The 14,894-nt window shown below is 39.8% G+C and overlaps 1 protein-coding gene across 2 annotated transcripts in view; it reads right to left on the reverse strand.

Annotated features, from left to right (window-relative positions):
* Positions 1–13,865, reverse strand: part of Smr (nuclear receptor corepressor smrter) — an 83,582-nt gene extending 69,717 nt beyond the window's left edge. For both annotated transcript variants that reach the window (XM_070209244.1, XM_070209241.1), the window contains exon 1: positions 13,641–13,865. The gene's annotated coding sequence lies outside the window, so the exon portion shown is untranslated. The remainder of the gene's footprint in view (positions 1–13,640) is intronic.
* Between the last annotated feature and the right edge of the window lie 1,029 nt (positions 13,866–14,894).

The following is a 14,894-nucleotide window of genomic DNA, read 5'->3' on the forward strand; positions in this document are numbered from 1 at the left end:
TATTAGTCAGTGCTGCACAACATTTTATTTGCTTTTTTGCTTACAAGGAAGTTGCCAGATATGGAAAATAGAAGATTTTCTACCCTTTAAGGAGCAATATTAATCTAGCATTTCGTAATTTCGACCACACTTAATCTAACTAACTAACTAACTTCACAGAGGTTTAACATTGGATCGGAGGAGTATATAGTACGTGACCAACTTTTTTTTGTTTCCCTAGATATATAGAAAAATATACGCATCGGACTAGTATGACAAATAGGCAGAATCGCTACTCTGTTCCACATTTCAACTAGTAAATAATAATATTCGACATTCTTTCAAGTTTTTTTCGAAATGAATCGACTTTTTATTTATAGACAAATTTGGTAAGGTCGCAAAAGGTTAAAGATCTTTTAAAAATTCATAATTTCTTGCAATAAATTAAATCAACTTTTATTATCTTTGCCTTTTTTTTCGGTTCTTGTATACAAAATTATTGAATTTAACAACTTGTTTCACAAGTTTTCAAAACATTTCATTCATATTTATATCTCTGACAGGCACTCGTATATATATGTATATATATATATATATATATATATATACATGTGTGTGTGTGTGTGTATTCACATCTGTGTTGTGCGTGACTAAAACTGAAATCAGCCGTTGCTATCGCTCGTTAGGCTGATAAGCCCGCTTTTATCAGCTGAATAACTTAAGAATTTAAGAGTTCCTTATCAGCACAACAAAACAAAAAAAAAACAAAAAAAAAAAAAAAAACAAAGCAAAAAAATATAACCGTAACTCTTAAATTGAAGTCTCAAATTAGCCGAATAACCATTTCACTCTCTCTCTCTCTCGCTCGCTCGCTCTCTCTCTCACTCACTCGCAGGCTCATTTATCAAGCATTTGAGGTATTCCCAGTTGCCCGCAGCAGCTTTACAGCGATATTTACGCGTGTTGCCTACGTGAAAAACAGAAAACAGAAATCAGAAGCAGCAGCAAGAAGTAGAGTCGCAGTCGCAGCGGCAGCGGCGGCGGCGGCGGCGGCGGCAGCAGCAAAATATATAACAGAAAGCAGCAGAAGCAGAAGCCGAAGCAGAAACGGCAGAAAAAGCTCTCGGCCGGTGTCGACAAACTGGAAACAGAAAACTGAAACTTGGCAACAGCGCGCGGTCACATGTTTTGCTGTCGCTGCTGCTGCTGCTGCTGCTGCTGTTGTTGTTGTTGTTGTTGGTCAGCAACATTTTTGTTGTTGTAATGTTTAATGAAAGCAATTAAACTGCACAGCCACAAATAAATAAAAACAATAACAATTAACAGCTGGCAAAAGGCAACAACAATTCATATTGCACACACACACACACACACACACACACAGCTGCGCGTAACTGGCAACTTAGTAAATTAAATTCACACTATGAAAATTGCACAGAAATTGAATTGAATTTAAGCAAACGGCAAAAACTCTCAAACCCACACACACACACACACACACATGTATATATAAACGAAAATTAAGCACAAATTCCACAAACAAGCAAAAAAAAAAAACAAAAAAAAAAACCAGCCAAGCGTCGCAACGACCAAAAGCCAGGCAAAGGCAGCGACGTCGGCAGCAATCAAAATATAGTCAAAGGCAACAACAAGCGGTATGCAACGTTGCCGCACTTCACACAAAGCAAAAGACAGAAAAAATAACAAGAAACAAAAAACCTTAAGCACGCGTAAGATTAAAGCAGCGACGCCGGCAGCGACGCAACCGTCGCGCCAGCCAAATGCGCTGTTGACAATTTTCAGCAGCAGCAGCAGCAGCAGCGCAAACAAATTAATAAAAATAACAACACACGCACGCACACCACCAACAGCAACGGCAACGGCAACAACAACAACTACAACAAAAACAACTCAACGGCAGACGACGACAATATGAAAAAGAGGCTTAAAACTATACGTAAAAAGAAACAAGCAAAGCAGCGCAGCCAGCATCGATGCCAACAGCGTTATAATAATAATAATAATAATAATAGCATAAAAAGAAATTATAAAAAAAAAAAACACCAACTCGAAGCAAAAGCAAAACAACGAACGAAGAAAAAATGATGCCGCTGCTGCCATGGCACATCTGCCCAGAGCGTGAGAGCGAGACAGCAAGCGCTGTGCGCAAAGCAAACGATTTCGAGTAGAAGAGAGACACAGAAAAACAGAGTGAGAGAGAGAGAGAGAGAGAGAGAGGGCAACGAGCAACCAACCGACCGACCGACCGACCGACCAACCGACTGTCAGTTAGTCGCTCGGTCGGTCGGTCGTTATCGTCACATAAGGGGAGGGCAGCGGGTGAGCTGTGGGCCACTGTTGAGGTTGAGCAAAAACAGAGAGCAACAACGCGGGAACTTGAACACACATACAGACACATAGCATATATACACACGCACATACACACACATATATATATATATATATATGTATGTATATAATTTATATACCAGGCACACACATACATATATAATATATATGTACACGTATATTATATATATACCATCATACAAATGCAAAGAAAACAGCGGGCAGGCAGCGATGTTGCTGCGCAGCAACGTTGTACGATGTTGTTCGTGTATTGGTTATGCGGCGCGCGGGTGACGCAACAGCAAGTGCAAGGCGGCGGGCAGGCAGCGCCGTTGGCAACTGAATACGAACGCACACTCATGCACCACAGCAAGTCACACACACACACACACACACACACACACACACACAAATACGAGCGCAAAAGGCAAGCAAAACTCGCAACGTCATAACGAGTCGAGCGACAAAACGAACGAACAAACGAACGAGCGAACGAACAAACGAACGACCGACCGACCGACCGTCAGACAGCCAGCCAGACCGAACGTGCGACCGACTAACTGACTGACAGACAGACAGACAGCCAGCCAGACAAACCGAGCGACAATCAGTCGGTGAGTCGTGCATAGTGACGTGCACAAAAATCCCCCGAGCAGCGCAGCTAGCGCTGTATTTGTATGCTTGCTTGTGTGGCGGCTGCCGCTGTATATATATATATATATATATATATATGTCTGTGTGTGTGTGTGTGTGTGTGTATGCATACATGTGTACATACATATATATGAAAAATGATAGGAGACGTAGAAGCAAACGAGTCTAACGAGTAAAACGTAGCAATAAACACACGGTTGATGGCAGCGGGACGGCAGGGGATGTGCGGGTGTGCAAGGTGAAACGTAAAAAAATACCGTGTGTAAGAAGAAGCAAACAAACACACACGCACACACAACACACACACACACAAGGAGACCGTATAATAATAATAATTGTGGAGCATTGGCGCGCTGGCATAAAGTCCACACAACACACACACACACACACACACACACACATGCACACCTTTCGCCTGTGTGCTTTGTGTGGGCGGCAGCGCAGGCGACGACGACGGCAACAGCAGCAGCAGCAGCGCCAGCCACAAATATGTACAGTAAAATATTCACAACGCCAAAAACGAAAAGGCAAATAAAACGAATTGAAATGAAAAAAAGTAAAACGAAAAAGAAAAAAAAATAAATAAAAATAAAAATAAAGCTAAACGAAACGAAACGAAAAGAAAAAAAAAAAAATCACGAGTAGGCCGAAAGCAATTTATTTGAGATAGCGCCCCTGCCTGCACTGTGCTGCCAGTGTCGATGTTCTGCCCGCTGCCCGCTGCTCGCTGCCCGCTGCCCGCTGCTCGCTGCCTGCTTGGGCTGTTGTTGTTTGGCTGCTTTTTGCTCTGCCGCCGCGCTGCTACTGTGGAGTAAAGTAAAGTATTGATTTTTCGTTCGAGCTTTAATTTAGTGCGCCAGCTTTTATTTCATTTTTATTTTTTGTTATGCCTGTGCGTGTGTGTGTGTGTGTGTGTGTGTGCGTTGTTTTTGTTGCGTGTGTTTTTATCAGTTATTACACTAGTTGTTTTTGTTTTCATTGTTGTTGTTGTTGTTGTTGTTGTTGCTGCTGCTGCTGCTGTTGGCTTTTGTGCATATTTCATGATTTTTGTTGCTGTTGTACAAAAATAAGCGCATGTGAACGCGACGCAGGGAAAACGTGTTTTTTTTTTTCAATCAGAAAATGTGTCGTAGGTTTGGCGTGTGCGTGTGTGCGTGTGTGTGTGTGTGTGTGTGTGTGCGTGTGTTTTTGTAGCTTTCACAACACAACGCAACACAAGATTCGCTGGCCGCAGTAACCGCCGCTCTTCAACCACCTCATCCACCACTTTATCATCATCGCCATCTCCTCCATTACCATCATCATCATCATCATGATCATCATCTTCTGCAGCTGCTTCTTCCTTCTGCGAAATGCAACAGTAAGCAGCAACAACAACAACAACAACAACAACAAATGGCAAAACGCATATGCCGCACACATGTGCACCCTCTGCTCGTATGTGTAGGCGTGTGCAGAGCACAGGAGGTGGCCAGTGGGGCGGAGTGGGGGTTGTGTGGGAGCTTATGGGCCAGGCGCTGAGGGACGCATGGTTTTAACGAGGGTTGTTGCAACCCACACACACACACACACGCACAAGCTCCCACGCACGCACACATGTTGCCGGGCAACCTAATGCTAGCTAAAATGTTTCTATTGTACAACAAGAGGAAGCACAACAACAACAGCAACAACAAGAAGAAGAAGAAGAAGAGCGTGGCATAGCTGCCGTATAGTCATATAGCCCGATATTTCTCACCATTTCCCATTTCCCATTTCCCATTTCCCATTTCCCGTTTCCCTCAATATCTCTCTTAATCCTCCTTCCGAGACTCGCAACTATTTTAATATTTCTCGCATGAATCATTGGAATTTCGCAAGCGAATTTGGAAAATTTAACAATTTATCAAGAATTAGGTGAAAGATAGAGAAGTGGCAGTCGGGTAGAGAGGCAGGGAGAGAGACTATGAGAAGGTTCCAGTTGATGTAGCCTGAATCTAAATGCATACGAATGCAGCTTTTGCGGAATTGCAATAAATTAAATAATGGACAACATCCCGCACATCAACAGATGTACATGATGCATATATATATATATATAAATATAGACTGGAAATCGGAACATTACAGAAACAATACAGAAATAGCTTTAAGCATCAAAAACAAATATAATATAGAACATAAATAGATATAGGTCCCAAAAATTGATTTGTATATCTCTGAAAAGGAGATATCTCCGAGAAGATATCTTCGAGAAGGAGATATAGACGAGAAGGAGATATCTCCAAGACGATATCTCTGAGAAGAAGATATCTTCGAGAAGGAGATATCTCCAAGAAGATATCTCCGAGAAGAAGATATAGACGAGAAGGAGCTATGTCCGAAAAGCAGAAGAAGATATCTTCAAGGCGGAGATATTGTCTAGAAGAAGATATCTTCGAGCAGGAGATATCTCCGAGACGATATCTTCGAGCAGGAGATACAGACGAGAAGGAGATATCTCCAAGAAGATATCTCTGAGATGAAGATATCTTCGAGGAGATATATCCAAGAAGATATCTCTGAGAAGAAGATATCTTCGAGAAGGATATATCTCCAAGAAGATATCTTCGAGAAGTAGATATAGACGAGAAGGAGATATGTCCGAGAAGCAGAAGGAGATGTCTCCGAGAAGATATCTTTGAAAAGGAGAAATCTCCGAGAGAAAGATATGTTCGAGAAGGAGATATGTCCGGGCAGAAGATATCGCCTAGATATACATATATATATATACATAATGTATATGCTTTATCATTAACAATATATACAGCTATATCCGTGAATGTATACCTAATTTATCGAAAATGTAAAAGACATATATAGACATATATAGTATTTTATTAATAGATACGTCTATGTATTATAACTCCAAGTTCTATAGGCTTTATAATTTCCATGTAAGATCTTTCAATACTGTTAAAAGCGAGGATTGTACTTTGAATACAAATAGAAAGCTAGCCAAGCACAGAATACTAAACCAACAAGATTCTAGCTGTTACGACCAAAATCTTCCATTCGTAAAAAATAAACAATTTCGGATGCTTAAAAATGGAGCATATGAAAAGCAACATAAAAGGGCGACATTTCAGTTATTTAGGGTTGAACAACAACAATTTTATCGGAGCAGAAATTTTGAGTGTTGGGCAATTGTTGAACATTCCAAGATTCCACAACATTGGCAAGCTTTTGCACGCTGGCATCCACTTCATTCATCTTAAATATTTTCTTCACGAATTGTGGCATAATTTACGAGTCCAAAGCAACCCTTTGAACAACTTTGAACGAGGGTAGGTAGAGTTGGGCTTGACTGTGACACACAAACCGGTTTCAATATATTACCCTCTCCTCTTATACCCTTGTAGAGGGTATTACAATTGAGGCGTGAAATGTGTAACGCACAGAAGAAGACGTCTCCGAGCTCATGAAGAGGCAAGACATATGTCGGAACCACTCGGAACTAGTCGGATCTAAAACTAGGTTCCTTTATGGAAAACTTTTCTGTCTTTCAAGAGATATCTTGATATCATTTACTTTATAATCAGTCGAAAGCTACTTAGCTTTCTATTATATGGAAAAGTGTTCTGTTTTTCCCAGATATTTTCATTAAATCCAGCATTTTCCAGCTACACTATGCCCACATATCTGCAATAGTTCAATTTATACAAGGGCATATTATCTTCGGTCTGTCGAAAATATAGATATATATATTATTATTATTCTATTTCATATTTACTCTATATTTTATTTTACATTTAATTTTTATTTTATATATTTTATATATTTTTATATTTATATATTTAGATTTGATGTTTATTTTGTATTTTATTTTTAATTTGCGTACTTTTTTTATTTTATTAATTTATTTATTTTTTTTTTTTTTATATTATTTTTTTCTATTTCTTTGTTCATTTTGTTTTAATTTTGTTTTCTTTTTCTTCTTCTTATATTTACACTTTAGCTTTTTATCAAAACTTGTCAACATTCGAACGAAATGAAAATAATATTGGATTGTTTTTTTGTTTTTGTTTCTTTGCTCGACTTTTTTTTTACATATGATCGTAATTAACACTTGATTTCCTTTTCATATCAGTCACAGTGTCAATTGGTTTAATTTTTTGGTTGTCGCGCTCTGCTTCTTCTTCTTCTTCTTCTGCTTCTCCTTGTGCTTCTTCTTCTGCTTGCTGTTGTTGTTTTTATTTGTGTGCAGCCGCAGCTCAAACATAAAAATTCCATTAAAATGTCAAGTGACAGTTATTTTCGCTGCCTCTCCCCCTCACCCTTCTCCTCCCTCTATCTCTCTCTCTCTCTCTCACACACACCTTGCCTTACTCCTTGTCACTCTTTTCCTGCCGCTTGCTCTGCTTGTCCTTTGCTTAATGACGTTTCTTCTGTTTCTTTTTTTTTTTTTCGGCTACTCAGCGCTGCGGAGGGCGGCTGCTGTCAAGTGGGCGTGGCAGAGAATATACACTGGCATAACTGTAAACTGTGAACATAGCTAGAGCAGCGCCAGCCGGCCGGGCCGGCAGGGGGCGCCACCTGACGTGCCATAAATAAATGGGCAAACGGCTTAAATTGCTGTAATTTAGTTTGCATATTTTACGCGAAACGGCGGCCAATCAACAACAAAGCACACACACACACACACACACACACACACACACACACACACATGTACATATGTGTGCCATGCATGTACGCTGAGGCATTAGAGTCCGGGCTGTGTTGGGGGTGGTGTGTGCTGGGCGGGGCGGGGCGGCTCGCAGGCCTCTCAAATTGCAGTTAATTTTTGCCGTCGCAAGGACGTTGCGTTGCAGCGAGTGCGAAAGAGACGGCACGTATTGGAGCTAGCACAACATGCATACATACATATACACATATGCAACATATACATATACGTATGTAAAGCGTGCAACGTTGCCAAATTTCAGCAATGCCCGAAAATAGCAGGAAAAGAAGAGAAGAAACAAAAAAAAAACAAACACACATTTTTATTGCCTATCTGTTTCTCTGAGAGGGGGAGGGTGTGGGGGGGGGGGGGGGGGGGTGACAAAGAAAATCAATATGCGATTGTGAAGCGCATTTAAATGAACTGAGCAACACGACGAAGAAGCAGAAGAAGAAGAAAACAAAGACCAATTCATCAAAATACCCTAGAAATGCGAGGCAAACGAGCAAAAGCTTGTGTTAAATGTTCAAGTCTTGTAATTCGCTAGGAAATTATCTTAAAAAAAAAAAAAAAAGAACAATCTCAATTGACAAATCTTTCAATAACCTAATTCCACTATGCTCAACATTTGTTACATTTACATACTGCGATTCCATTGGCAGGCTTGATTTGATTACTGCAAGACTGCGAGAATTGTAAAATTAAATATTATAATTAAATGATGCTTTCATAAATGAAAAACACTAATTACTCCGAGCCAACATTTGTAGCAAATGTGGAAAATGTGAAGCAACATACTTTACATACGCAAAGAATGTAAGAAATATGTTGACAGTGGAATCAGCCTATTACTCGGAGCAAATATCAACATTTCTTGCAAATGTGACAAATGTGGTTACTCAAGCAAAGAATGTAAGAAATGTTGACAGTGGAATTGGCCCAATATCAAGATTTTTACTATGGAAAACTGTACAGGCAACACATACTTCACATACACAAGGAATATGTAAGAAATGTTAACAGAAGAATTGGACTATTACTCGGGGCCAATATCAACATTTCTTGCAAATGTAACAAATGTGTTTTCTTATGGGAAACTGTACAGGCAACACATACTTCACATACGCAAAGAATGTAAGAAATGTTGATAGTGGAATTTAAGCTATCTGAGAACTGTTAAAGCATGTCACATTGTAGCCCAAAATATATACATAGAGCATACGAAATCCTTCCACTGATGGCTTTTTCCATAGAGAACTGTTGTAGGATATGAGAATTCATGGAATTCGGTTTTGAAACAAGTTGTCTATCTGGCTAAATGCTAAGCGAGGTAATCACCTGAAACACACACACACACACACACACACACACGTGTTTAAAGGAGTCTGTACTCGTTGATTTTTGCCAGGGTATAAAATGCTGTGCAGCGTTACCTGAGGCAGGGGGTTACGGGTTACCTGAACGGGGTGGCGAGTATCATAATAATAACAAGAAGAAGCAGAACAACAACAACAAAAATGACAAACCGGTTGAACAAGAATTTCTACGTGAGACGGTTCCGAAAGCGGCAAAAGTGACAAAGAGGGAGAAGCAAAGGCACAACAAAAGCACAGGCCACGTCTTTCTGTCCATATTGATGGCAATAATACCTATACACATATATATATATAGTATATAGTATATAGTATATATCCATATGCATAAGCCGAAGAAGAGAAATTTGAAGAGGAGAAAGAAGCAGCAGCAGCAGCAGTAATATTTGCATAATTTAAATGCTAATTAGCAAGTCGAAAATGTAGAAGAAGCTATAAATAAACGCACACACCTAAAGATCTTGAATATATACGTTAAGAACAAACCTGAGTACCGAAAGAGAACCAACTCGTTTCTTGATATCAAGTCAAATCAAATTAAATCAAACGAAATGAGTTCAAATCTTTTGCAATCATAATTTAAAGTAGAAGTTATCATTTAGGATGCTTGTGCGACATTGCAATGCGATATTCAATTCAATTACAAAGTTGCGAAATTCTCTTCGAGTTTTAATTAAAGGCAATTCGAAACCCGATGTACCGTTAGAGTTGGGGAACGCAGGAAGCGAAGGGGGGGGCGGAGCGGAGGGACACCCACATTGCGCAATCACGCACACATAATAATATCCCATTACGCAGAATTTCCAAGAAAATTATCAATTAAAAAAGAAAATGCCTCAATAAATGCACACGCTCTCTCTATATTCTCCCAATATCGATAACTCGACTAATTAATAACTGTAATATTAAACCCCAAGTCGAGTCGAGTTGAGTCGAGTCGAGTCGAGGGTTACGTGTTGCTGACGTCAATCACAATTCAATTATGTGTTTTGCACGAATATCCGATATCCCAAGCAGGGACACAAATTTTCCAGCGAATTGCAATTTCTTCTTCTTATTAGTTATCCCTACCGCCGCCCAATCCCCACCCCTGCCCCTTGGATTTTGCAACAGTTTCGCAACAAGTTTAAAGAAGTGTTTAAAGCGACAATTCCTATGGAAAATCCCCGACTAAAAGTTAACAAAATCTTAGCCCTAAAATGCCGCTACAAGCACTTGGGAGTTTGAACCAGCTACCGCACGAAAGTTTGAACCAGCGAGTATACAAGTAATCGGGAGCTTGAAACAGCGACTGTACATATACTTGGGAGTTTAAACCTGCGAGTGTACGAGCACTTGGGAGTTTGAACCAGCTACTGTACGAGCAGGCGGAAGTTTGAACCAGCAAGTATGCAAGTAATCGGGAGCTTAAACCTGCGACTGTACAAGCACTTGGGAGTTTGAACCAGCGACTGCACAAGCACTTGGGAGTTTGAACCAGCTACCGCACGAAAGTTTGAACCAGCGAGTATACAAGTAATCGGGAGCTTGAAACAGCGACTGTACATATACTTGGGAGTTTAAACCTGCGAGTGTACGAGCACTTGGGAGTTTGAACCAGCTACTGTACGAGCAGGCGGAAGTTGGAACCAGCAAGTATGCAAGTAATCGGGAGCTTGAACCTGCGACTGTACAAGCACTTGGGAGTTTGAACCAGCTACTGCCCGAGCAGGCAGAAGTTTGAACCAGCGACTATCCAAGAAGGCGGAAGCTTGAACCAGCGACTGTACAAGCACTTGGCAGTTTGAACCGGCGAGTGTACAAGCACTAAGAAGTTTGAACCAGCTACTGCACGAGCAGGCGGAAGTTTGAACCAGCGAGTGTACAAGTAGTCGAAAATTTGAACCAGCGACTGCAGAAGCACTCGATAGTTCTAACCTTTTCAAGCACTCCACAGTTCGAACCAGCGACTATGCAAGCATGCGAAGATTTGAACCAGTCACTGCACTAGCATGCATAGATTTGAACCAGTGTCTGCATTTCTTCTTCTTCACCCCTAGCCACACACTATGGAAAGTACAAAGACTCTTTAGGGTTTAAAGTTTCAACCTCACAAGATTTTCGTTGTGACAGAATCCGAACGTAGATCGGATGATCGGAGATGAATATATATATGCATATATAAACACTTTATAACTCAAAAACTCTAAAACAGTTTGAAAACTTGGTAAATGTTTGAAAAAATTTTTGAAGAATATACATTTCTGTTATATAATATAGTACATATACTATATTATATATAATATAGTAATACTTTGGCACTTTCGTATAGTTTAAATTATTGCAAACATTTTCCAAAAGTTTCGAAACTGTTCTATCGAGAAATATATATAGGCAGGTCGAAGAAAACTTGGAAGTTCGAATATCGAAAACGTAAAGCGAAATGAATTGCAACTCTGAGAGACTTTAGCATATTGTCGATGGGGCTTTCGAGCTCTGGCTTTTCTTTAGGGTTCAAACCCATTTCGTAATCTTCTATGCTTATTGGGATGCATATTTTAGCACACTAAGATATATGCTAGCATATTAACTAAATGTGAAACACATTCTGATTAACTTACCATGACAAAATGTTGTTGGGTTAACGAATCCAAAAGGCGTTCGGTGTTGCCAGATTGGTTTACAAATGGATATATTAACGGCATTTCCATTTGCATTTGCATATACATATACATATACATACATGTATGTGCATACATATGCATATATGTGCGCATGTATATGTGTAAATGGATTTATGTTGGAAAAAAAAAACAAAAAACAACAAAAAAAAAAAAGAACAACAATTTTTAACGCGCGTTTCAGGTTTATATTTAACTGCTATTATGCTTCTTCTTCTTCTTAATCATCATCATCTTCCTCTTCTTTATCATCTTACTCTAGCGCTTCTTCTTCTTCGTGAACATTTTCGAATTCGATTTTCGACGGGTTTTTAATTTGATTTCGAATTTGCATTTGTTAACTCAAAAACGATTCTTGGTCAAATTTTCAGGCAAAACGCACACAGAAAAAAAAAAACAACACGAAAAAACGAGGCATCGCAACGGTTAATTAACTCTTATTCTTTTATTCATATATGTATGTATATATTTTATTATTATTATGATTTTTATTGATTTTTCTTTATGCTCAGCAATTGATTTCGTCAAGCCAAAAAAAATATGTAAAAAAAAATTGAATTATGCATACACGTATGATATAAGCATGTGTGTGTGTGTGTGTGTGTGTGCGTGCGTATGTGTGAGCTGTATATGCACATACATAAGTGTGTGCATGCGTGCGTGTGCGTGCGTGTTGTACATAAGGAAGGCAGGCTGTAGTGTGAAGGGGAGGGGGTGCGGGTGCGGGGGGTCGGGTGGCCAAAAACTTTGGCTTTTTGGCGCAGGGCGGTGCCGCAAAAAAGTTTTAAGCAAATTGCACACATGGGCAATGCATTTGTGTGTGTGCGTGTGCGTGTGTGTGTGCTTTTTATGCCACACTTCAATTTAAATATTTCTTTTACACACACACGCACACACACACACGCTGCTAAACTGGCCCAGCTGTGCATAAAAAACAATTTCAATTTATTATATACAAAAAAAAAGAAAGAGAATTGAAAGAAAAAAAAAAACAATCTATGCCACTTTAAAAAAGCACACACACACACACACACACGCACACAAAAGCAAAGGAAAAAATTGAAAAAAATTAGAATTGGAACGCAGACGACGACGTCAGCAGCAGCAGCAGCAGCAGCAGCAGCAGAAACGGAGAGGGACACACACAAACGCACAAAAAAGAACACAGGCAGTGCGCAAGAGAGGGAGTGAGAGCGAGAGAGCGCGCGTACAAGACACAGACGCGCACACACACACACACACACGCACACATACACACACACAGAGATAAAAAATTCCAACAATTTGCGCTGCGTTTTTATTTGCGCCTCTTTTCACTTTAATATTCGCGCATAGATCAGCATTGCATTTGGGCAACAAAAGAAAAGAAAAAAAAAAAAATTATATATGCATATATGTACATGCATGCATATACATGCATACATACATATGTATATACATATATATATATATATATATATATATATATATATATATAAGACACATGGGCAACAACAACGTAGCGTGGGGCAGTTGTGCTGGTCTGCAGTAAAACGCGACGCAATTTTCCAATGTGTTTTTTTTTCTTATCCATTTTGCCTATACACACACATACACACACACAGACACACACATACGCAGCGGCAAGCACAGCTATAAAAATACACACACATACATCTATATAAGCATATATATTATATATAGATATGCATATACATACACACACATATATATATATATATATGTATTATATACACACGTATAAGTATATGTAAAATACAGTTACATGTAGGCGACACAGCGGCACAACTTTTTACATTATTTCTCTCTTCTTTTATTTTACTTTATTTGATTTTATTAATTTTTTTTTTTTCATATTTTTTTTTTCGTAGGGGCGGCTCTTGTTTCGTTTATTTTTTTCATTCCGTTTTCGTTGGCAATTTTACTGCGTTGCACATTTACCTTGTTGTTGGTTTTGTTTTAGAGCGACGATTTTCATAATTTTTTTCGTGAATTTGTTATAAATAAATTCGCAACGTATCTGCAAACGTCGTGAAATTTTCACATGATCTGCACGCGCTGCACACACCCGAGTTTTTAGGAGTTGAACAACACATCTACAACATCTACAACGACGACGACGACGGCGACGCTGCTGCTGCTGCTGATGTTGTACCGGAGCTTGGCTCTGTGGCTCGATACCGAAGGCGAACGTAACGCGACGCGAACAACATCAAACTCAAACCGTTTGCGCAAACAGTTTGACAGCCCGCTTGTCTTGCGCCTGGTGCGCTGAACAGCATGGCAAAGCGCCCGCAAGCCAACATCGAACAGAACACGTTCGCTCGCAACACTGACGCGCCACAATATTAGGCATAGCTATTTTCTATCAAAATTCAGACAAAGCTCTCAATATATTTGACAAATAAATAAATTCAAAGCAATTGTATAATTGCTTAAAATTTAATTAGCATGGCATGTAATTTAACAAATGATTTTATCAGAAATAAAATACCTTATTCAATTGGTATTATTGATATTTGCAATGTGTAAAATTGTGTGTGTTTTTGCATGATTCAAAATGCTGCGCACATTGTGCGGCCGCTACTGTTGATAATGTTGTTGCGTTTGTTGCATACAACTTTGACTGACGCTGACTGACAAAATCTTTTGTTTTTTTCCTCTTTGATTTCTTCTTCTTCGGCTCTTTCGCCAATTTTGCAGTGAAAGTGAAACACAAACACAACTGAAGCAAATCGACAACAGCGCTGCGCTGCCGCAGCGCAGCCCACAACCTGCAGCCCGGCTGCAGCATGCACGTTGGATGCTCGATTCAACTAACCGTTTGCAAATATATACATATATACATATGTATGCATGTGTGTATGTGTGCATGTGTGCATGTGTATTGCTGGCCTGCTTGTTTCTGTGCGCGCGCTAATCTTTCGTGTCTATTAATATTGTTTTGTTGTTGCTTTTGTTGTTATTATTAGGCGGCCGCCGACTGCTGCTGCCGCTGCTGCTGCTATCATTGTTGTTGCCGCTGCCGCTGCTGCTGCTGCTGTTGACTTTTGTGCAACACACACGGCCGGCCGGCGGTGGCCTCATTGCTGTCATGCAACATTTCTAAACGCCGCTACGTTGCCAGTTTTCACACAACGGGCACATGTTCGAACCTGTGAAAAGCGGCAACGTTGCGCGCCAGCGCCCCATACA

This window comes from Drosophila virilis, chromosome X, assembly GCF_030788295.1.
Source record: "Drosophila virilis strain 15010-1051.87 chromosome X, Dvir_AGI_RSII-ME, whole genome shotgun sequence".
Lineage (NCBI taxonomy): Eukaryota > Metazoa > Arthropoda > Insecta > Diptera > Drosophilidae > Drosophila > Drosophila virilis.